Here is a 22,830-nt window from a genome sequence, read left to right as displayed (position 1 = left end):
CATAACAATGCCACAGTAGTCAACACAGTCTGCTACTGGCATCAAGACAGTGAGATTGACCAATGAAATATAATAGAGAGACCCCAAATAAACGCACATATATATGGCCAACTGATCTTGGCCAAGGTTCTATGATTACCAAGTGAAGAGAGGATAGTCTCTTCAACAATCAACAGAATGAAAAGGCAACCTATAGGATGGGAGGAAATATGTGTAAACCTTGAATCTGAATAAGGGACCAATATCCAGAATATATAAGAAACTACTACAAGTCAATTTCAGAAAAACAGCAGGCAAATAACTGACTTTAAAAATGGGTAAAAATCTTCACTAGACATTTCTCCGTAAAGACATACAAGTGGTAAATCTACATATGAAAATTTGCTCAACCTCGCTAAGCATCAGGGAAATGGAAATCAAGCCACAAGGAGATATCACTCACACCTGTTAGGATGTGTATTATAAAAAGACAAATAGGGCTTCCCTGGTGGCACAGTGGTTGAGAGTCCGCCTGCCGAGGCAGGGGACACATGTTCATTCCCCAGTCTGGGAGGATCCCACATGCCGCTGAGCGGCTGGGCCCATGTCCCATGGCCGCTGAGCCTGTGCATTTGGAGCCTGTGCTCTGCAACGGAAGAGCCCACAACAATGAGAGACACGTGTACTGCAAAAAAAAAAAAGAAAGAAATTAATGGATGCTGGGAAAGATGTGAAGAAGTGGAACTTCTGTACCCTGTTTTGTACCATGTAATAATGTAAAATGGTGTAGCCATTATGGAAAACAGAATGGAGGTCCCCTAAAAATTATTAAGAGAACTATCATAAAATCCAGCAGTCACTCATTTAGGTTTATATACAAAGGGGATAAAACAAGAATGTCCAAGAGATATCTACAATCTCATGTCCATTGCAGCATTATACACAATACACAACATAGAAAAACCGCCTAGTGTCCATGGCAAGATGAATTAATAAAGAAAATGTGGTGTATACATACAGTGGAATGTCACTCAGTCTTTGAAAAAGAAGGAAATCCTGCCATTTGCAGCAACACGAATAAACTTGGAGGACATTTGTAAGAGTGAAATAAGCCAGTCACAGAAGGTCAAAAACTGAAAGAAAACTCCGAGAAGCAGAGAGTAGAAGGGTGGTTCCAAGAGCTGGCAAGAGGTTGACATGGGAAGTCTGTGTTCAATGGTTAGCATGTGTTATTTCAAAATGGAAAAGTTTTAGACACATGTTGTACAACAAGGTGCATGTAGTCAACAGGACTGCCTGGACATTTCCAAACTTGTTAAGAAGTTGGATTTCATCGTATGAGTATTTTTACAACAATAAAATACACATATGTAAAATAAATACAAAGTGGAAAAAGGGGACAAAAGAAGAAAAATAAGGAAAGGGAGTCAACAGAGGGAAAGAAGAAAGCAGGAAGGGTCTCGAATGTACACAGGTATCAGGAGATAATGGGAGAGAAGCTCCTCGCCCCAGGCTTTAAAGAAGACATCTCTCCAGAGTTCACTCCAGCAAGAGGGGGATGTCCTTTCCCTTCCCCATTGAAACAGAAGTGCCAATAGCATCCTAAGTGTGGCCCAGGCTGTGCTCAGGTGTACACTTTTCCTTGATCTCTAAACCAACCACACCTGACTCCCCATGACTCAGGTGTCCTTAATGTATCTCCTTCCACTTCTCTAAAGCATTTCCCTCTTCAAGTCCAGCCCGAGGCGCCAATCCTGTCCTCACACGTGGGGTCCACTGGGCGGGTCTCTGAGTTCTTAAGAGCCTCCCTGTGAGTAGCAGGCACTGAATCGCACACCAGGGTTCCCCTCAGCACCATCAGCAAACTACGACCTAGGGATTGAGGATTTCTAGAACAACTTTACTCATAGACAGTCTGTTGGTGAAACAAGTGACATTTTACAATCAAGCATTTTCAGTTTTTCCTTTGGTGGGGAAAATATTGACACATATAAGGCAATCATATTCTATTAAAGTATGTATTTCTCAAAGGACTCACTATCGAAAAAAATTTTTTAAGAATAACTTTCCATGTTTTAATTGACTTAATCCCAGACTTCCTTGCAAAAGCCTTCAGAAAATACCAACAACCTACATCATCTGGCAGTTTGCACAGCAACATGAGTGGAGTAACTCTTTTCACACTGCTTGGTTTCTCGGTCCCACCTTGTAAAGCACAACCTCCTGTCTGCCCTCCTGGGAAGGGAGCCAGTGCCCACCCTGAGCTCAATCCCTGGGGTAAATCTCTTGGTTCTGTCTTCACTGTATGCAGTGTTTCTTGCCCAGCACACAGAAACAGGGCCGGCACAAGTGATGGAAGACAGACTTTCCACAGGAGAAGGACATTGCGTTTCCTTAGCACAGAATCTGATAGTGAATCTTAGCCACAAAGGAGAAAGGTGGAGTGAATTTCCTCCATCTACTCCTGGAGGCTCCTTCTTTCTCGGATTCCTCCAGAACTGGGTGTGGCATGTGGGTACAAGCATGCGCTCCTTGCAAAATGAAGGAGGCCAGCATAGCACTAGGTGCTTCAGGTAAGGGGGGAGGACTCATCCCGAGGCTCTAATAGGAAACAGTTAGAATGAGGGAAGTGGCAGAGAGATGTATCATAACCATTCAGAATGCTATGAGACCTCTTAAGAGATGAGATTTTTTATTAAATGAAGTTGTAATTTACCCAGTAGTAGGGATGCTGAAACCCAGTTTTGTTCACGATGAATCCAGCCATGGAGCAACTAAACCCGTGCACCACAACAACAGCCTGTGCTCTAGAGCCTGAATGTCAAAACTACTGAGCACACGTGCCACAACTATTGAAGCCCATGCACCTAGAGCCCGTGGTCTGGAACAACAGTAGCCACCGAAATGAGAAGCCCGTGCAGTGCAACGAAGACCCAACACAGCCAAAAGAAAAAAAAAAGAATCCAGTAAACATTTGCCTGGGTGGTGATAGGATTTGTTTTCCAGGTTAAATGAGGCTCAATTGGTATAAAACCAATGCACACCCTGAAAGTGTACAGTTTATTTACTTTTATATCCATACCCATTCATGATGCAGTGTTGATGGAAATATTTTTTAGAAAGTAGGCACCAGTAACAGTGATGTTTAGGGGAACATAAATCAAGGGAAACACAACACAAAAAGTTCACGTACACACACAGAATCATACCATTCATTTCACATACAGACACACCCAGTCTCATGCACACAAACCTACACCACCTAACCGTAATACGGCCTCTTCCTGGGACTATAGTAATTGGTCACATTACTTGTAAATCACTTTCTATCACCAGGGCCCGTACTCTCATTCCCAGCACAAATTTGCAATCAGTTTGCCCTCTACACTAAAACCAGCAAGAATGTCCCACTTTCTCAACTTCAAAGTTCTGCCGCCCCAAGTGACTGATTCCAGAATACATACTGTTTACACGTTCTGTGAAGGCCACCTGCAATTACAGAAGAGAAAACACTATGAGGATAAGATCACAGTGATGCTCAGGTCTTTTGTTCATTTGCTGACAGCAGAAAACCTCATAAGAAACAGTGGTCCAGGGAACCCAGCAAGGGTTATCAGAGCAAACCTACTCAGGCTGAAAGGCAAGAACTTTGCTGGGAGGATGGAACTTCCAAGCCCATTTAGGTTGGAAATTACAGAATTCTTTGCCTAGAGGAAAAATCGCTGCAGGAGAGAGAGCTCTGTACTCTACAGGCTGTAATGGATGCTGTCAATTTTAATGTCCTGTGGAATCAGGCACCAAGAGTTGGTCACAGACTCTCACTCCACATTCTCCCAACCAAGGGAATTGTATGTATCTGGAAGGAATACCCTCAAATATTCATAACTTAAATCTATTGAAAGAGAAATAAAGCAATATTTCTATCTCAGACCAGAAAAAATCCAGCTTAACTTTATGATCCACGGAGGCTTTTCTTCTGTCCTATCACGGTGCAGGTCAACCGCCACATCCTCAGGGAGAGCTGGAGGGACACAGAGTAACTGTCAGGACACTGGTGATGCGGCTCAGAAATTACTCAGGGGCTTTCTTCTCGATGAGGACATGGGGTGGTGTGTATGGATGTGGGAGGTTAGTAAATGTGGGCTAAGCTGGTGTTGGGCCATCCTCTTTGGGGGATGAAGGAAGGTAAAGGACAAGAGGAAGGAAATGAAAACAGAGCTTTGGCTTTCTAGCTAAGGGGAGCCTAATCATAAGGGAAGGGTCGATCTAAAAAATGGTAAACACTAAAATGCATGCTCTGTTTCAATGACACAGACCCATGACCCACCCTGCCTCTTTTGAGCTTCTGCTAAATTGCCACTGTCTCTTGATTCTTCCCAGATCACTCTTTTCCCAGCATCCACAATGCCAGGTACTGCATTTATCATGTCTTCTGTTGTATAATATTTTATACTTGATTAACTGCAACCTCTATTAAAGGACTGAATTCAATCTTAGACAAAATATGCTATATTTATTCACTAATCACTTGTCTTAAAGAAAATCAAATACACAAGATTTGACAAAACTGAAATCCTACCATTTAGATACAGCCACTATCAATCGTATCATATTTTTCTACCAGTCTTTGTTTTCTATACAATATATGTATGCCCACTGAGTCAGGGGCTGTGCATACTCTAGGGAGCTGTTCCATAAGTGGGACACTTCGTTATGAAGAGGGAGCCCGGACTGAGCACAGCCTGTCTCTAACCCAGCTGTGCAGGAGAAGTGTACAGGCTAACAGTCAGGTTCCACTTTGAGTCCTTGGGTGTGGGCTACAGGAATTGACCAACGCTATGGCTTATGGTAATGTTATCCAATACAATAAATAGCTCCCTGATTCTTATCTGCTTTTGGCCTTGTTTAAGCAATGACACCAGCACTGACAGATATGACCTGTACCGTATACATGGGGTCTCACACCTCTCAGAATCTGTAGCTTACCAGGAGAACGCAGCTCTTGAGGTGAATTTCACCTTAATGACAGTGCCAAAGTCAACTGATAAGTCCACCCATAGCTGCCCTTGATTCTGTGACCACTAAGGCCACCTGATGGGCAAGGTCTGGACCTTTGGAAATGCTAGGACTTCCAGCCAAGGATACGGATGCAGGGACGCCCTTGCTCCATGACTGAGGATCCGTTGGCTGAGTGGTAAGTGCAGGTCAGGGATCCAGAGCATCCATATTGGGACCCACCCCTGGGTTCTCAGTTTGGCTTTTCCACTTAGGAGATCAAGAGCTTAGAACATTTATCTCTGCACCATCTCCTTGTGAGGAAAAGGAATATTAACCAAATCTGGGCAACAGCTGTGTTTAGGGAAGAACATGCAACCAAATTCACAAAACAAGTAAGGGTCCTGTGCCTGAGATAACCGTAGGTACTTCAAAACAACTCCGTATGTCTCTTAGCCCCTTAGAGAGGATGAAAGCAATATTAGAGTTAAAACTAACTTGTCCCAATTCCCTTAATCTGGAATACTGAAACAAAATTCTATAGCAGAGGCAGCCGCATAAACACACAGCACCTGCCAGGGTTTACCCCTGGAAGAACTGGGAAGGATAAGACCAAGGCAGGCCTGAGGAAAGGTCAGAGGGTAGGCAGAACTGGGGTGTGGGGAGCAAGGGCAGGGCTGTCTGGAAGGAGCAGTAGGTTGTAAGAAGATCAGTGTCCTTGGGTCCTGCTGCCCTGAGTCTCGGTCCTGGGCCTGGTCAACCCCAGGAGACCAGGTCAGCAGGGCTTTGAAAGCAAGTGTGTGAAATAGCCCAGCAGCACCTTCACACAGCCCTGTAGAATTCCTGCCGGCCATGAAGGGTCTTTAGGGGCAGCTGGACGTGGACCCCTCTCAAATGGAAGCATGTCAGCACACCAGCCTTGGGGAAATGGAGAGGCTGAGATGAGCTCAAGGAGACTGAGCACATACTGTGATCCCAGAGCATGTGTTCTGTGACTCATCCATCTCTGGGACTGTCTTTACAAGAGGAACAAACAGTGAGGACAAAACATGAGGTGGAGCCACAAGTCCTGAAAGTGCAGAGGGAGACAGTTCACTTCTCATCCACCACCTCACCTTTTCTAGAAGAACTTGGTCTCAAGCTTCAAGGGCCCATGAGTGTTTTGACCCACAGGTTCTTTCCATCACAGGTCAATATGCAAAATACAACAAACTCTCCTGTGCACAATACCCTAGATGTGCTAACCAGGAAACAAACTTCCATATTAGGCAGTGACAAGCTCAAGAAAGAGCAGCTCACGCGCAAAAGATCATTTTTGATGAGCAAATCAATAAAAGGTGATTATAGAACACAGTCACATCTAAGGACACAATTGCTTTCTATTGTTTCATTAAAATATGAAAAAAACAAGTCAGAACTCTACACATATTTTATTCGTCTTTCTGATTTCATATCCACCTTCCTCAGTCTCCAAAGCAGGAGATATAACCCTAAAGTTCCAGGAACCCTCTGCCATTAGATCCTACCTAAGTGTTGTTCCTACCTGTATCCTTTTCCTTATCACGGCCACAAGTGCTATCCAGAGTCGATTCTGTAGAAACACGAACATGAATTTACAAGTCTTATGGATACATTTAAAATGTGACTAATGTGACTGAGTAATTGGATATTTTATTTGTTTTGTTTTAATACACTGAGTTAATCATTGATTGAATTAAATAAATTATAACAGGCACATCTAGCTAGTGGCTACCACACTATAATACACATTCCTCTCTCTCTCTCTCTCCATATATATATATATATATATATACCCATTCAAGATGGCTGTTTGCTGATGGTTTACCAAAGGGAAAACCTCTGCCCCGTGAAGGTACTTAGCCCAAGGGGTAAGAGGGATGCGTCCCTCTGCTGGTCTCCCTGGTAACCGATGAGCCCATCTGCTGTCAACTCCCCCTTTAACTGGTAGCCTGCCTATTCCGCCCAGAGAGAAGCATGCTGCTACTGCTGCTGCTGCGTTCTGCCTGCCATCGGCTATCTACAGTGGGATGTCTCTCCAGGACCACTTTGCTTCTGACGTGAAAGATCTCCCATCTATTAAACCATGAATGTCTCTGTCCCTGACTCCGGGCTCTTTCCTTAGCCCTGAAGCTGAGCAAGTACAGGGCTTGCAGGCGTGAGAGGTGCAGCCCAACACCTTCTGCAGGGCAGTTTGCTGGCAGACTTGATGATTCATTTGTAGGTGTTTCCTAGGCTCATGCACACTTGCCAGGCACTCATGAGACCTTGGGGACACTGAAACAGTAATGTCAACACCCAGATCCTAGAGGAATTCCCGACAGGTGTTCCACTTGAGGGGAGAGGTAATGAGCATGGCCCAGTGCACCTGTGCTAGACATAATCAGCGAGCAGGTGCAGAAGGGAGGGAGGGACATTCACTCACTTCATGAGGCCATCCTTCTCACCACTGCCTCTGAAACATCCAGAGAAGGAAGGGACAAAATGCCCTTAGAAGGTAAATGGCCTGTACACTGAAAAGTACAAACCACTGCTGAAAGAATTAAACAAGGAACAAATCATTGAAATGACATATCATATTAATAGACTGGAGACTTATTATTGTTGACATTTCTACACTACCCAAAGGTAAGTATAAATTCATTGTAATACCTATCAAAATCCCAATGTCATTTTCAAAGAAATAGAAAAAAAAAGGTCCTAAAATATATATGGAACCACTAAGGACTCCAAACAGACAACACAATCCTGAGAACAAAGAACATAGATGGAGGCTTCTCACTTCCTGACTTCAAAACACATTACAAAGCCACAGGAATCAAAACTGTATGGTACTGACATAGAAACAGATACATAGGCCTAAAGACCAGAATAAATCAACCCCAAGAAAACTCATAGATACATGGCCAAATGAAATTCACCAAGCTTCTAAGACAACAAATAGGGAAAGTATAGTTTTTTCAACAGTCAATAGGATGAAAATATAACTTACAGAAAGATTACAAACATATATCAGAAAAGGAGCTAATGTCCAAAACATATAAGAAAAACATTACAACTCAAATGCAAACTAAGTTAAAAAATTAAGAAGGGTAAATAAATGGGTTAAGAAATGTGCAAAGACTTAAATAAGACATTTCCTGAAAAAGACATACAAATGAGTAACAAATATAGGAAAAGGTTCTCAACCTCACTAATCATAAGGGCAATGCAAATGAACACCTCACACCTGTTAGGCTGTGTATTATAATGAAAAAAATTAACAGGTTAAAGCCAAGATGTGGGGAATTGGAAACTTTGTACACAGCTGGTGGTAATGGAAAATGGTGCAGCTCTTATGAAAAAGAATATGGGGGTTCCTTATAAAATTATAAACAGAAATATCATATGATTCAGCAATCACAGTTCTGGGTATATATCCAAAGGAAATTAAATCAGTATCACAATGAGATGAACTTAGGTGCATTGCAGCATTCTCCACAATAGCCTAGATATGCAACCAACTTCACAAAAGAAGCAAGTGTCCTGTGCCTCAGCTAACCTTAGGTACTTCAAAATAACTCCGTTAAGTGTCTTAGCCCCTTAGAGAGGATGAAAGCAATATTAGAGTTAAAAGTAACTTGAACCAATTCCCTTAGTCTGGAATACTGAAACAAAAGTTTTACAGCAGGGGAAGCCTGCAAAACACACAGCACCTGCCAGGGTTTGCCCCAGCCTTGGAAGAACTGGGAAGGATAAGCCCAAGGCAGGCCTAAGGAAAGGTCCGAGGGTAGGCAGGACTGGAGTGTGGGGAGCAGGGGCAGGGCTGTCCGGATGGAGCAGTGGGTTGTAAGAAGAGCAGTGACCCTGGGTCCTGCTGCCCTGAGTCTCTTTCCTGGGCCTTGTGAATTCCAGGAGACCAGGTTAGCAGGGCTGTGAGAGCCAGTGTGTAAAGTGAGCCCAGCAGCCCCTTGACACAGTCCTCTACAATTCCTGCCGGCCATGAAGGGTCTTTAGGGGCAGTTGGACGTGGAGCCCACTCAATTGGAAGCAACTCAGCACATCAGCCTTGGGAGGTGCTGAGGCTGAAATGAGGAGACTGAGCACATGCAGTGACCCCAAAGCATGTGTTCTGTGACTCATCCACCTCTGGGAACGCGCTTTCCATGAGGAATAAACAGTGAGGACAAAAGTAAGGTGAAGCTACAAGTTCTGAAAGTGTAGAGGGAGAGAGTTCAAGTCTCATCCACCACCTGACACTCACTATAAGAACTTGTTCTCCAGTGTCAAGTGACTATGACAGTTTTGTTCCCACTAGGATATGGCCATCATACGTGAATGTAAAACTGAAACCAAAATCCTGGTGCAAAATAACCTCCAGGTACCTAACAGGAACGAACCTTTCATTTTTGGCAGTGAAAAAGCAATGAAAGAGTAGTCTTGTGAGAAAGAAAATTTCTGAATGGCAAAGCAAGAAAAGATGACTATAAGCACAGTACAGTCAAAGGACATGGACACAATAACTCGATTATATCATTAAAATTTGGAAAGAACAAATCAGAATTCTACGCATATTTCCTTCTTCCTGATTTCATATTCACCTTCCTTCGTTTCTAAAGAACCGGGTGGAACCAAAGTGTTCTAGGAATTGTCTCGCTTTAGATCCTACCTGAGAGTTGTTCCCTACGTGAATCGTCATCGGCATCACTGCTATGTATGCTCTCCACCATGCATTTTGTACAAACACAACCATGAGCATAAAGTTATTATACAAGTTGACCCACCCATTTCTCCTACTCGACTTGCTGGCTCACACAGCATCCCCCTGGTCTTCCCTCCAGGTTCTCAGACCTCCCCTGTGCTCTGTGCAGACAGAGTCCTTCAATAAGACATTGATCACAGTTGAAAATTTCAAATGAGGGAGAGATGCTGAGAAAATCACCTTCCAACCCCTCACTTCTATACACCAATTTATAGCTTTCACCATCACCTTTACCAACCTGAAATTCCAGATGTTACAGACACACTTGAAACATGGCCAGTGTGACCAAGCAATTGTGTGTTTTTTGCGCTTTTTAATAGAATGATTTAAATATTGTTTGAACCAAATTAATTATAAATAGACACATTTGGTTAGTGGCTACCACACTGGAAAGCTCAGCTGTAAGAAATCCAAAGATGAGAAAGAGGCAACCAGCCACCCCTCCCCTGGCTGTTCTTTACTGCAGAAAATTTGATGGCCTGATCTGATCATTCGTATGTAGGTATATCTTGGGCTCTTGGACCCATGCCAGGCATTGGGAGAGTCCTTGTGGACTCTGAAATAGTACAGTCAACACTCAGATCCAAGAGGAATTCCCAGCAAGGGGCCCACTTGTAGACAGAGGTGAAGGGCATGGCCCAGTACACCTGTATTAGACATAATCAGAGAGTAGGTGCAGAGGGGAGGGAGGGATTACACTCTCTCCACGAGTCCATCCTTCTCACCCCTGACTCTAGAAGACCTGAGGAAGGCAGTGGAAAAGGCCCCGTAGGAGGTGAAAAATTTGTATACTGAAAACTACAGGACATGGCGGAAAGAAATTAAAGAAGAGACAAGTAATTGGAATGACATACCATGCACATAGACTGGATTATTAAATACTGTTGGCATTTCTATACTACATAAAGGGATGTACACATATATCGCAACAACCCACAAAATTCCATGTCATTATTATAGAAGTGGACAGAATTCTAAAATACATATGGAACACCCCCAAGTAGATAAAACTATCTTGAGAGCAAAGAGCAATGATGGAGATTAACACTTCCTGAACTCAACACACATAACAATGCCACAGTAGTCAAAACAGTCTGTTACTGGCATCAAGACAGTGAGATAGACCAATGAAATATAATAGAGAGACCCCAAATAAACGCACATATATATGGCCAACTGATCTGTGCCAAGGTTCTAAGATTACCAAGTGAAGAGAGGATAGTCTCTTCAACAATCAAGAGAATGAAAAGGCAACCTATAGGATGGGAGGAAATATGTGTAAACCTTGAATCTGAATAAGGGACCAATATCCAGAATATATAAGAAACTACTACAAGTCAATTTCAGAAAAACACGGGCAAATAACGGAGTTTAAAAATGGGTAAAAAGCTTCATTAGACATTTCTCCATAAAGACATACAAGTGGTCAATCTACATATGAAAATTTGCTCAACATCGCTAAGCATCAGGGAAATGGAAATCAAGCCACAAGGAGATATCACTCACACCTGTTAGGATGCGTATTATAAAAAGACAAATAGGGCTTCCCTGGTGGCACAGTGGTTGAGAGTCTGCCTGCCGATGTAGAGTACAAGTGTTCGTGCACTGGTGTGGGAGGATCCCACATGCTGCTGAGCGGTTGGGCCCATGAGCCATGGCCGCTGAGCCTGTGCGTTCGGAGCCTGTGCTCCACAATGGGAGAGCCCACAACAATGAGAGGCCCGTGTACTGCAAAAAAAAAAAGAAAAAGAAAAGAAAAAAGAAAGAAAATTAATGGATGCTGGCAAAGATGTGAAGAATTGGAACTCCTGTACCCTGTTTTGTACCCTTTAGTAATGTAAAATGGTGTAGCCATTATGGAAAACAGAATGGAGGTCCCCTAAAAATTATTAAGAGAACTATCATAAAATCCAGCAATCACTCATTTAGGTTTATATACAAAGGAGATAAAACAAGAATGTCCAAGAGATATCTACAATCTCATGTCCATTGCAGCATTATACACAATACACAACATAGGAAAACTGCCTAGTGTCCATGGGAAGATGAATTAATAAAGAAAATGTGGTGTATACATACAGTGGAATGTCATTCAGTCTTTGAAAAAGAAGGAAATCCTGCCATTTGCAGCAACACGAAAGATCTTGGAGGACATTTGTAAGAGTGAAATAAGCCAGTCACAGAAGGTCAAAAACTGAAAGAAAACTCCGAGAAGCAGAGAGTAGAAGGGTGGTTCCAAGAGCTGGCAGGAAGTTGACATGGGAAATCTGTCTTTAATAGTTAGCATGTGTTATTTGCAAAATGGAAAAGTTCTAGACACATGCTGTACAACAAGGTGCATGTAGTCAACAGGACTGCCTGGACATTTCAAAACTTGTTAAGAAGTTGGATTTCATCATATATGTAGTTTTACAACAATAAAATATACATATGTAAAATAATTACAAAGTGGAAAAGGGGGGAAAAAGAAGAATAATAAGGAAAGGGAGTCAACACAGGGAAAGAAGAAAGCAGGAAGGGTCTGGAATGTACACAGGTATCAGGAGATAATGGGAGAGAAGCTCCTGTCCCCAGGCTTTAATGAAGACATCTCTCCAGAGTTCACTCCAGCAAGAGAGGGATGTCCTTTCTCTTCTCCATTCAACCAGAAGTGCCAATAGCATCCTAAGTGTGGCCCAGGCTGTGATCAGGTGTACACTTTTCCTTGATGTCTAAACCAACCACACCAGACTCCCCATGGCTCAGGTGTCCTTAATGTATCTCCTTCCACTTCTCTAAAGCATTTCCCTCTTCAAGTCCAGCCAGAGGCACCAATCCTATCCTAACACGTGGGGTCCACTGGGCGGGTCTCTGAGTTCTTAACAGCCTCCCTGTGAGTAGCAGGCACTGAATCACACACCAGGGTTCCCCTCAGCACCATCAGGAAACTACGACCTAGGGATTGAGGATTTCTAGAACAACTTTACTCATACACAGTCTCTTGGGTAAACAAGTGACATTTTACAATCAAGCATTTTCAGTATTTTCTTTGGTGGGGAAAATATTGACACATATACGGCAATCATATTCTATTAAAGTATGTATTTCTCAAATGACTCACTATCGAAAAAAAAATTTTAAGTATAACTTTCCATGTTTTAATTGACTTTACTCCCAGACTTGTTTGCTTGCAAAGGCCATCAGAAAATACCACAACCTATATCATCTGGCAGTTTGCCCAGCAACATGAGTGGAGATGCTCTTTTCACATGCTTGGTTTCTCTGTCCCACCCTGTAAAGCAAAATCTCCTGTCCGCCCTCCTGGGAAGGGAGCCAGTGCCCACCCTGAGCTGAAGCCCTGGGTTAGATCTCTTGGTTCTGTCTTCACTGTATGCAGTGTTTCTTGCCCAGCACACAGAAACAGGGCCGGCACAAGTGATGGAAGACAGACTTTCCACAGGAGAAGGACATTGCGTTTCCTTAGCACAGAATCTGATAGTGAATGTTAGCCACAAAGGAGAAAGGTGGAGTGAATTTCCTCCATCTACTCCTGGATGCTCCTTGTTTCTCGGACTCCTCCAGAACTGGGTGTGGCATGTGGGTACAAGCATGGGCTCCCTGCAAAAAGAAGGAGGCATGCCTAGCACTATGTGCTTCATGTAAGGGGGGAGGAATCATCCCGAGGCTCTAATAGGAAACAGTTAGAGTGAGGGAAGTGGCAGAGAGATGTATCATAACCATTCAGAATGCTATGAGACCTGCTAAGAGATGAGATTTCTTATTAAATGAAGTTGTGTTTGACCCAGTAGTAGGGATTCCGAAACCCAGTTTTGTTCACTAAGAATCCAACCATGGAGCAACTAAACCCGTGCACCACAAGTACTAAGCCTGTGCTCTAGAGCCTGAAAGTCACAACTACTGAGCCCACGTGCCACAACTATTGAAGCCCATGCACCTAGAGCCCGTGGTCGGGAACAACATTAGCCACCGATATGAGAAGCCCACGCAGTGCAACGAAGACTCAACACAGCCAAAAGAAAAAAAAAAGAATCCAGTAAACTTTTGCCTGGGTGGTGATAGGATTTGTTTTCCAGGTTAAATGAGGCTCACTTGGTATAAAATCAATGCACACCCTGAAAGTGTACAGTTTATTTACATTTATATCCATACCCATTCATGATGCAGTGTTGATGGGAATATTTTTTAGAAAGTTGGCACCAGTCACAGTGATGTTTAGGGGAACATAAATCAAGGGAAACACAACACAAAATGTTCACATACAGACTTAGAATCATACCACTCATTTCACATACAGACACACCCAGTCTCGTGCACACAAACCTACACCACCTAACCGTAATACAGCTACTTCCTGGGACTATAGTAATTGGCCACATTACTTGTAAATCACTTTCTATCACCAGGGCCCCTACTCTCATTCCCAGCACAAATTTGCAATCAGTTTGCCCTCTACACTAAAACCAGCAAGAATGTCCCACTTTCTCATCTTCAAAGTTCTTCCTCCCCAAGTGACTGATTCCAGAATACATACTGTTTACACGTTCTGTGAAGGCCACCTGTAATTACAGAAGAGAAAACACCATGAGGATAAGATCACAGTGATGCTCAGGTCTTTTGTTCATTTGCTGACAGCAGAAAACCTCATAAGAAACAGTGGTCCAGGGAACCCAGCAAGGGTTATCAGAGCAAACCTACTCAGGCTGAAAGGCAAGAACTTTGCTGGGAGGATGGAACTTCCAAGTCCATTTACATTGGAAATTACAGAATTCTTTGCCTAGAGGAAAAATCGCTGCAGGAGAGAGAGCTCCATGCTCTACAGGCTGCAATGGATGCTGTCAATTTTAATGTCCTGTGGAATCAGGCACCAAGAGTTGGTCATAGACTCTCACTCCACATTCTCCCAACCAAGGGAATTGTATGTATCTGGAAGGAATACCCTCAAATATTCATAACTTAAATCTATTGAAAGAGAAATAAAGCAATATTTCTATCTCAGACCAGAAAAAATCCAGCTTACCTTGATGAACCACTGAGGCTTTTCTTCTGTCCTATCACGGTGCAGGTCATCCGCCACATACTCAGGGAGAGCTGGAGGGACACAGAGTAACTGTCAGGACACTGGTGATGCTGCTCAGCAATTACTCAGGGGCTTTCTTCTCGATGAGGACATGGGGTGGTGTGTATGGATGTGGGAGGTTAGTTAGTGTGGGCTGAGCTGGTGTTGGGCCATCCTCTTTGGGGGATGAAGGAAGGCAAAGGACAAGAGGAAGGAAATGAAAACAGAGCATTGGCTTTCTAGCTAAGGGGAGCCTCATCAGAAGGGAAGGGTCGATCTAAACAATGGTAAACACTAAAATGCATGCTCTGTTTCAATGACACAGACCCATGACCAATACTTTGAGCTTCTGCTAAATTGCCACTGTCTCTTGATTTTTCCCAGATCACTCTTTTCCCAGCATCCACAATGCCAGCTACTGCATTTATCGTGTCTTCTGTTGTATGATATTCTAAGCTTGGTTAACAGCAACCTCCATTAAAGGACTGAATTCAATCCTAGACAAAATATGCTATATTTATTCACTAATCACTTGTCTTAAAGAAAATCAAATACACAAGATTTGACAAAACTGAAATCCTACCATTTAGATACAGCCACTATCAATCGTATCATATTTTTCTCCCAGTCTTTGTTTTCTATACAATGTATGTATGACCACTGAGTCAGGGGCTGTCCATACTCTAGGGAGCTGTTCCATAAGTGGGACACTTCGTTATGAAGAGGGAGCCCGGACTGAGCAAAGCCTGTCTCTAACCCTGCTGTGCAGGAGAAGTGTACAGGCTAACAGTCAGGTTCCACTTTGAGTCCTTGGGTGTGGGCTACAGGAATTGACCAATGCTAAGGCTTATGGTAATGTTATCCAATACAATAAAATAGCTCCCTGATTCTTATCTGCTTTTGGCCTTGTTTAAACAATGACACCAGCACTGACAGATATGACCTGTACTGTATACATGGGGTCTCACACCTCTCAGAATCTGGGAGCTTACCAGAATTCAGTTCTTGAGGTGAATTTCACATTAATGACTGTGCCAAAGTCAACTGATAAGTCCACCCATAGCTGCCCTGGATTCTGTGATCATTAAGGCCACCTGATGGGCAAGGTCTGGACCTTTGGAGATGCTAGGACTTCCAGCCAAGGATACGGATGCAGGGACTCCCTTGCTCCATGACTGAGGATCCCTTGGCTGAGTGGTAAGTGCAGGTCAGGGATCCAGAGCATCCATATTGGGACGCACCCCTGGGTTCTCAGTTTGGCTTTTCCACATAGGAGGTCAAGAGCTTAGAACATTTATCTCTGCACCATATCTCTGAGGAAAAGGAATATTAACCAAATCTGGGCAACAGCTGTGTTGAGGGAAGAACATGCAACCAAATTCACAAAACAAGTAAGGATCCTGTGCCTGAGCTAACCTTAGGTACTTCAAAACAACTCCATAAGTCTCTTAGCCCCTTAGAGAGGATGAAAGGAATATTGGTGTTAAAAATAACTAGTCCCAATTCCCTTAGTCTGGAATACTGAAACATAATTCTACAGCAGAGGAAGCCTCATAAACACACAGCGTCTGCCAGGGTTTACCCGAGCCTTGGGAGAACTGGGAAGGATAAGACCAAGGCAGGCCTGAGGAAAGGTCAGAGGGTAGGCAGAACTGGGGTGTGGGGAGCAAGGGAAGGGCTGTCTGGAAGAAGCAGTGGGTTGTAAGAAGAGCAGTGACCCTGGGTCCTGCTGCCCAGAGTCTCTGTCCTGGGCCTGGTCAAACCCAGGAGACCAGGTCAGCAGGGCTGTGAAAGCAAGTGTGTGAAATAGACCAGCAGCCCCTTCACACAGCCCCCTAGAATTCCTGCCAGCCATGAAGGTTCTTTAGGGGCAGCTGGATGTGGACCCCTCTCAAATGGAAGCGTGTGAGCACATCAGCCTTGGGGAAGTGCAGAGGCTAAGATGAGCTCAAGGAGCTCATGCAGTGATCCCAGAGCACGTGTTCTGTGACTCATCTATCTCTGGGACTGTCTTTACAAGAGGAATAAACAGTGAGGACAAAACATGAGGTGAAGCCACAAGTCCTGAAAGTGCAGAGGGAGACAGTTCACTTCTCATCCACCACCTCACCCTTTCTAGAAGAACTTGATCTCAAGTTTCAAGGGCCCATGAGAGTTTTGATGCACAGGTTCTTTCCATCACAGGTCAATATGCAAAATACAACAAACTCTCCTGTGCACAATACCCTAGATGTGCTAACCAGAAAACAAACGTCCATATTAGGCAGTGACAAGCACATGAAAGAGCAGCTCATGTGCAAAAGATCAGTTTTGATGAGCAAATCAAGAAAAGGTGATTATAGAGCACAGTCATGTCTAAGGACACAATTTCTCTCTATTGTGTCATTAAAATATGAAAAAAACAAGTCAGAACTCTACACATATTTCATTCTTCTTTCTGATTTCATATCCACCTTCCTCAGTCTCCAAAGCAGGAGATATAACCCTAAAGTTCCAGGAACCCTCTGCCATTAGATCCTACCTAAGTGTTGTTCCTACCTGTATCCTTTTCCTTATCACGGCCACAAGTGCTATCCAGAGTCGATTCTGTAGAAACACGAATATGAATTTACAAGTCTTATGGATACATTTAAAATGTGACTAATGTGACTGAGTAATTGGATACTTTATTTTGTTTTATTTTAATACACTAAGATAATCAATTGAATTAAATAAATTATAACAGGCACATCTAGCTAGTGGCTACAACATTGTAATACACATCCCTCTCCCTCTCTCTCTCCATACATGTATATGTATATATATCTACCGATACAAGATGACTATTTGCTGATGGTTTAACGAAGGTAAAACCTCTGCCCCGTGAAGGTACTTAGCCCAAGGGGTAAGAGGGATGCGTCCCTCTGCTGGTTTCCCTGGTAACCGATGAGCCCATCTGCTGTCAACTCCCCCTTTAACTGGTAGCCTGCCTATTCCGCCCAGAGAGAAGCATGCTGCTACTGCTGCTGCTGCGTTCTGCCTGCCATCGGCTATCTACAGTGGGATGTCTCTCCAGGACCACTTTGCTTCTGACGTGAAAGATCTCCCATCTATTAAACCATGAATGTCTCGTTCCTGACTTCGGGCTCTTTCCTTAGCCCTGAGGCTGAGCAAGTACAGGGCTTGCAGGCGTGAGAGGTGCAGCCCAACACCTTCTGCAGGGCAGTTTGCTGGCCAGATTTGATGATTCATTTGAAGGTGTTTCCTAGGCTTATGCACACTTGCCTGGCACTCATGAGACCTTGGGGACACTGAAACATTAGTGTCAACACCCAGATCCTAGAGGAATTCCCGACAGGTGTTCCACTTGAGGGGAGAGGTAATGAGCATGGCCCAGTGCACCTGTGCTAGACATAATCAGCGAGCAGGTGCAGAAGGGAGGGAGGGACATTCACTCACTTCATGAGGCCATCCTTCTCACCACTGCCTCTGAAAAATCCAGGGAAGGAAGGCACAAAATGCCCTTAGACGGTAAATGGTCTGTACACTGAAAACTACAAACCACTGCTGAAAGAATTTCACAAGGAATAAATAATTGAAATGACATATCATATTCATAGACTGGAAACTTATTATTGTTGACATTTCCACACTACCCAAAGGTATGTATAAATTCATTGTAATACCTATCAAAATCCCAATGTCAATTTCAAAGAAATAGATAAAAAAAAAGATCCTAAAATATATATGGAAACACTAAGGACTCCAAACAGACAAAACAATCCTGAGAACAAAGAACATGGATGGAGGCTTCTCACTTCCTATCTTCAAAACAGATTACAAAGCCACAGGAATCAAAACTGTATGGTACTGACATAGAAACAGATACATAGGCCTAAAGACCAGAATAAATAACCCCCAAGAAAACTCATAGATACATGGACAAATGAAATTCACCAAGCTTCTAAGACATCAAATAGGGAAAGTATAGTTTTTTCAACAGTCAATAGGATGAAAATATAACTTACAGAAAGATTACAAACATATATCAGAAAAGGAGCTAATATACAAAACATCAAAGAAAAATACTACAACTCAAATGCAAACTAAGTTAAAAAATTAAAAAGGGTAAATAAACGGGTTAAGAAATGTGCAATGACTTAAATATGATATTTCCTGAAAAAGACATACAAATGAGTAACAAATATAGGAAAAGGTTCTCAACCTCACTAATCATCAGGGCAATGCAAATGAACACCTCACACCTGTTAGGCTGTGTATTATAAAGAAAAAAATTAACAGTTTAAGGCCAAGATATGGGGAATTGGAAACTTTGTACACTGCTGGTGGGAATGTAAAATGGTGCCGCTATTATGAAAAAGAGTATGGGAGTTCCTTATAAAATTATAAACAGAAATATCATATGATACAGCAATCACAGTTCTGGGTATATATCCAAAGGAAATTAAATCAGTATCACAATGAGATGAACTTAGGTTCATTGTAGCATTCTCCACAATAGCCTAGATATGCAACGAACTTCACAAAAGAAGCAAGTGTCCTGTGCCTCAGCTAACCTTAGGTACTTCAAAACAACTCCATAAGTCTCTTAGCCCCTTAGAGAGGATGAAAGCAATATTAGAGTTAAAAGTAACTTGAACCAATTCCCTTAGTCTGGAATACTGAAACAAAAGTTCTACAGCAGGGGAAGCCTCCTAAACACACAGCACCTGCCAGGGTTTACCCCAGCCTTGGAAGAACTGGGAAGGATAAGACCAAGGCAGGCCTGAGGAAAGGTCAGAGGGTAGGCAGGACTGGAGTGTGGGGAGCAGGGGCAGGGCTGTCCGGATGGAGCAGTGGGTTGTAAGAAGAGCAGTGACCCTGGGTCCTGCTGCCCTGAGTCTCTTTCCTGGGCCTTGTGAATTCCAGGAGACCAGGTTAGCAGGGCTGTGAGAGCCAGTGTGTGAAGAAGCCCAGCAGCCCCTTGACACAGTCCTCTACAATTCCTGCCGGCCATGAAGGGTCTTTAGGGGCAGTTGGACGTGGAGCCCACTCAATTGGAAGCAACTCAGCACATCAGCCTTGGGAGGTGCTGAGGCTGAAATGAGGAGACTGAGCACATGCAGTGACCCCAAAGCATGTGTTCTGTGACTCATCCACTTCTGGGAACGCGCTTTCCATGAAGAATAAACAGTGAGCACAAAAGTAAGGTGAAGCTACAAGTCCTGAAAGTGTAGAGGGAGAGAGTTCAAGTCTCATCCACCACCTGACACTCACTATAAGAACTTGTTCTCCAGTGTCAAGTGACTATGACAGTTTTGTTCCCACTAGGATATGGCCATCATACGTGAATGTAAAACTGAAACCAAAATCCTGGTGCAAAATACCCTCTAGGTACCAAACAGAAACGAACATTTCATTTTTGGCAGTGAAAAAGCAATGAAAGAGTAGTCTTGTGAGAAAGAAAATTTCTGAATGCCAAAGCAAGAAAAGATGACTATAAGCACAGTACAGTCAAAGGACATGGACACAATAACTCGATTATATCATTAAAATTTGGAAAGAAAAACCCAGAATTCTACAATTTTTCCTTCTTCTTCCTGATTTCATATTCACCTTCATTCGTTTCTAAAGAACCGGGTGGAACCAAAGTGTTCTAGGAATTGTCTCCCTTTAGATCCTACCTGAGAGTTGTTCCCTATGTGAATCGTCATCAGCATCACTGCTATGTATGCTCTCCACCATGCATTTTGTACAAACACAACCATGAGCATAAAGTTATTATACAAGTTGACCCACCCATTTCTACTACTCGACTTGCTGGCTCACACAGCATCACCCTGGTCTTCCCTCCAGGTTCTCAGACCTCCCCTGTGCTCTGTGCAGACAGAGTCCTTCAATAAGATATTGATCACAGTTGAAAATTTCAAATGAGGGAGAGATGCTGAGAAAATCACCTTTCGACCCCTCACTTCTATAGACCCATTTATAGCTTTCACCGTCAACCTTACCAACCTGAAATTCCAGATGGTACAGACACAGTTGAAACATGGCTAGTGTGACCAAGCAATTGTGAGTTTTTTGCGCTTTTTAATAGAAAGATTTAATTACTGTTTGAACTAAATTAATTATAAAGAGACACATTTGGTTAGTGGCTACCACACTGGAAAGCTCAGCTGTAAGAAATCCAAAGATGAGAAAGAGGCAACCAGCCACCCCTCCCCTGGCTGTTCCTTACTGCAGAAAATTTGAAGGCCTGATCTGATCATTTGTATGTAGGTATATCTTGGGCTCTTGGTCCCACGCCAGGCATTGGGAGAGTCCTTGTGGACACTAAAATAGTACAGTCAACACTCAGATCCAAGAGGAATTCCCAGCAAAGGGCCCAATTGTAGACAGAAGTGAAGGGCATGGCCCAGTACACCTGTATTAGACATAATCAGAGAGTAGGTGCAGAGGGGAGGGAGGGATTTCACTCTCTCCATGAGTCCATCCTTCTCACCCCTGACTCTAGAAGACCTGAGGAAGGCAGTGGAAAAGGCCCCGTAGGAGGTGAAAAATTTGTATACTGAAAACTACAGGACATGGCGGAAAGAAACTAAGAAGAGACAAGTAATTGGAATGACACACCATGTTCATAGACTGGATTATTAAATACTCTTGGCATTTCTATACCACATAAAGGGATGTACACATATATCGCAACAACCCACAAAATTCCATGTCATTATTATAGAAGTGTACAGAATTCTAAAATACATATATAACCCACCCCAAATAGATAAAATAATCTTGAGAGCAAAGAGCAATGATGGAGATGAACAGTTCCTGAACTCAAAACACATAAAAATGCCACAGTAGTCAAAAGAGTCTGCTACTGGCATCAAGACAGTGAGATAGATCAATGAAATATAATAGAGAGACCCCAAATAAATGCACATATATATGGCCAACTGATCTGTGCCAAGGTTCTAAGATTAACAAGTGAAGAGAGGATAGTCTTTTCAACAATCAAGAGAATGAAAAGGCAACCTATAAGATGGGAGGAAATATGTGTAAACCTTGTATCTGAATAAGGGACCAATATCCAGAATATATAAGAAACTACTACAAGTGAATTTCAGAAAAACAGCGGGCAAATAACTGAGTTTCAAAATGGGTAAAAAGCTTCACTAGACACTTCTCCATAAAGACATACAAGTGGTCAATCTACATATGAAAATTTGCTCAACATTGCTAAGCACCAGGGAAATGGAAATCAAGCCACAGGGAGATATCACTCACACCTGTTACGATGTGTATTATAAAAAGACAAATAGGTCTTCCCTGGTGGCACAGTGGTTAAGAGTTCTCCTGCCGAGGCAGGGGACACGTGTTTGTGCCCTGGTCTAGGCGGATCCCACATGCCACTAAGCAGCTGGGCCCATGAGCCATGGACGCAGATCCTGTGTATTTGGAGCCTGTGCTCCGCAATGGGATAGCCCACAACAATGACAGACCCATGTACTGCAAAAAATAAAAAAATAAAAATAAAATAAAAAAGAAAGAAAATTAATGGATGCTGGCAAAGATGTGAAAAGTGGAACTTTTGTACACTGTTATGTACACTGTAGTAATGTAAAATGGTGTAGCCATTATGGAAAACAGAATGGAGGTCCCCTAAAAATTATTAAGAGAACTCTCATAAAATCCAGCAATCACTCATTTAGGTTTATATACAAAGGAGATAAAACAAGAATGTCCAAGAGATATCTACAATCTCATGTCCATTGCAGCATTATACACAATACACAACATAGGAAAAGTGCCTAGTGTCCATGGGAATATGAATTAATAAAGAAAATGTGGTGTGAACATAGAGTGGAATGTCATTCAGTCTGTGAAAAAGAAGGAAATCCTGCCATTTGCAGCAACACGAAAGAACTTGGAGGACATTTGTAAGAGTGAAATAAGCCAGTCACAGAAGGTCCAAAACTGAAAGAAAACTCCAAGAAGCAGAGAGTAGAAGGGTGGTTCCAAGAGCTGGCAGGAGGTTGACATGGGAAGTCTCTGTTCAATGGTT

Source organism: Mesoplodon bidens (assembly GCF_964165515.1).
Source record: "Mesoplodon bidens genome assembly, contig: HAP1_SCAFFOLD_342, whole genome shotgun sequence".
Classification (NCBI taxonomy): Eukaryota; Metazoa; Chordata; class Mammalia; order Artiodactyla; family Ziphiidae; genus Mesoplodon; species Mesoplodon bidens.
This window is presented reverse-complemented; position numbering follows the sequence as displayed.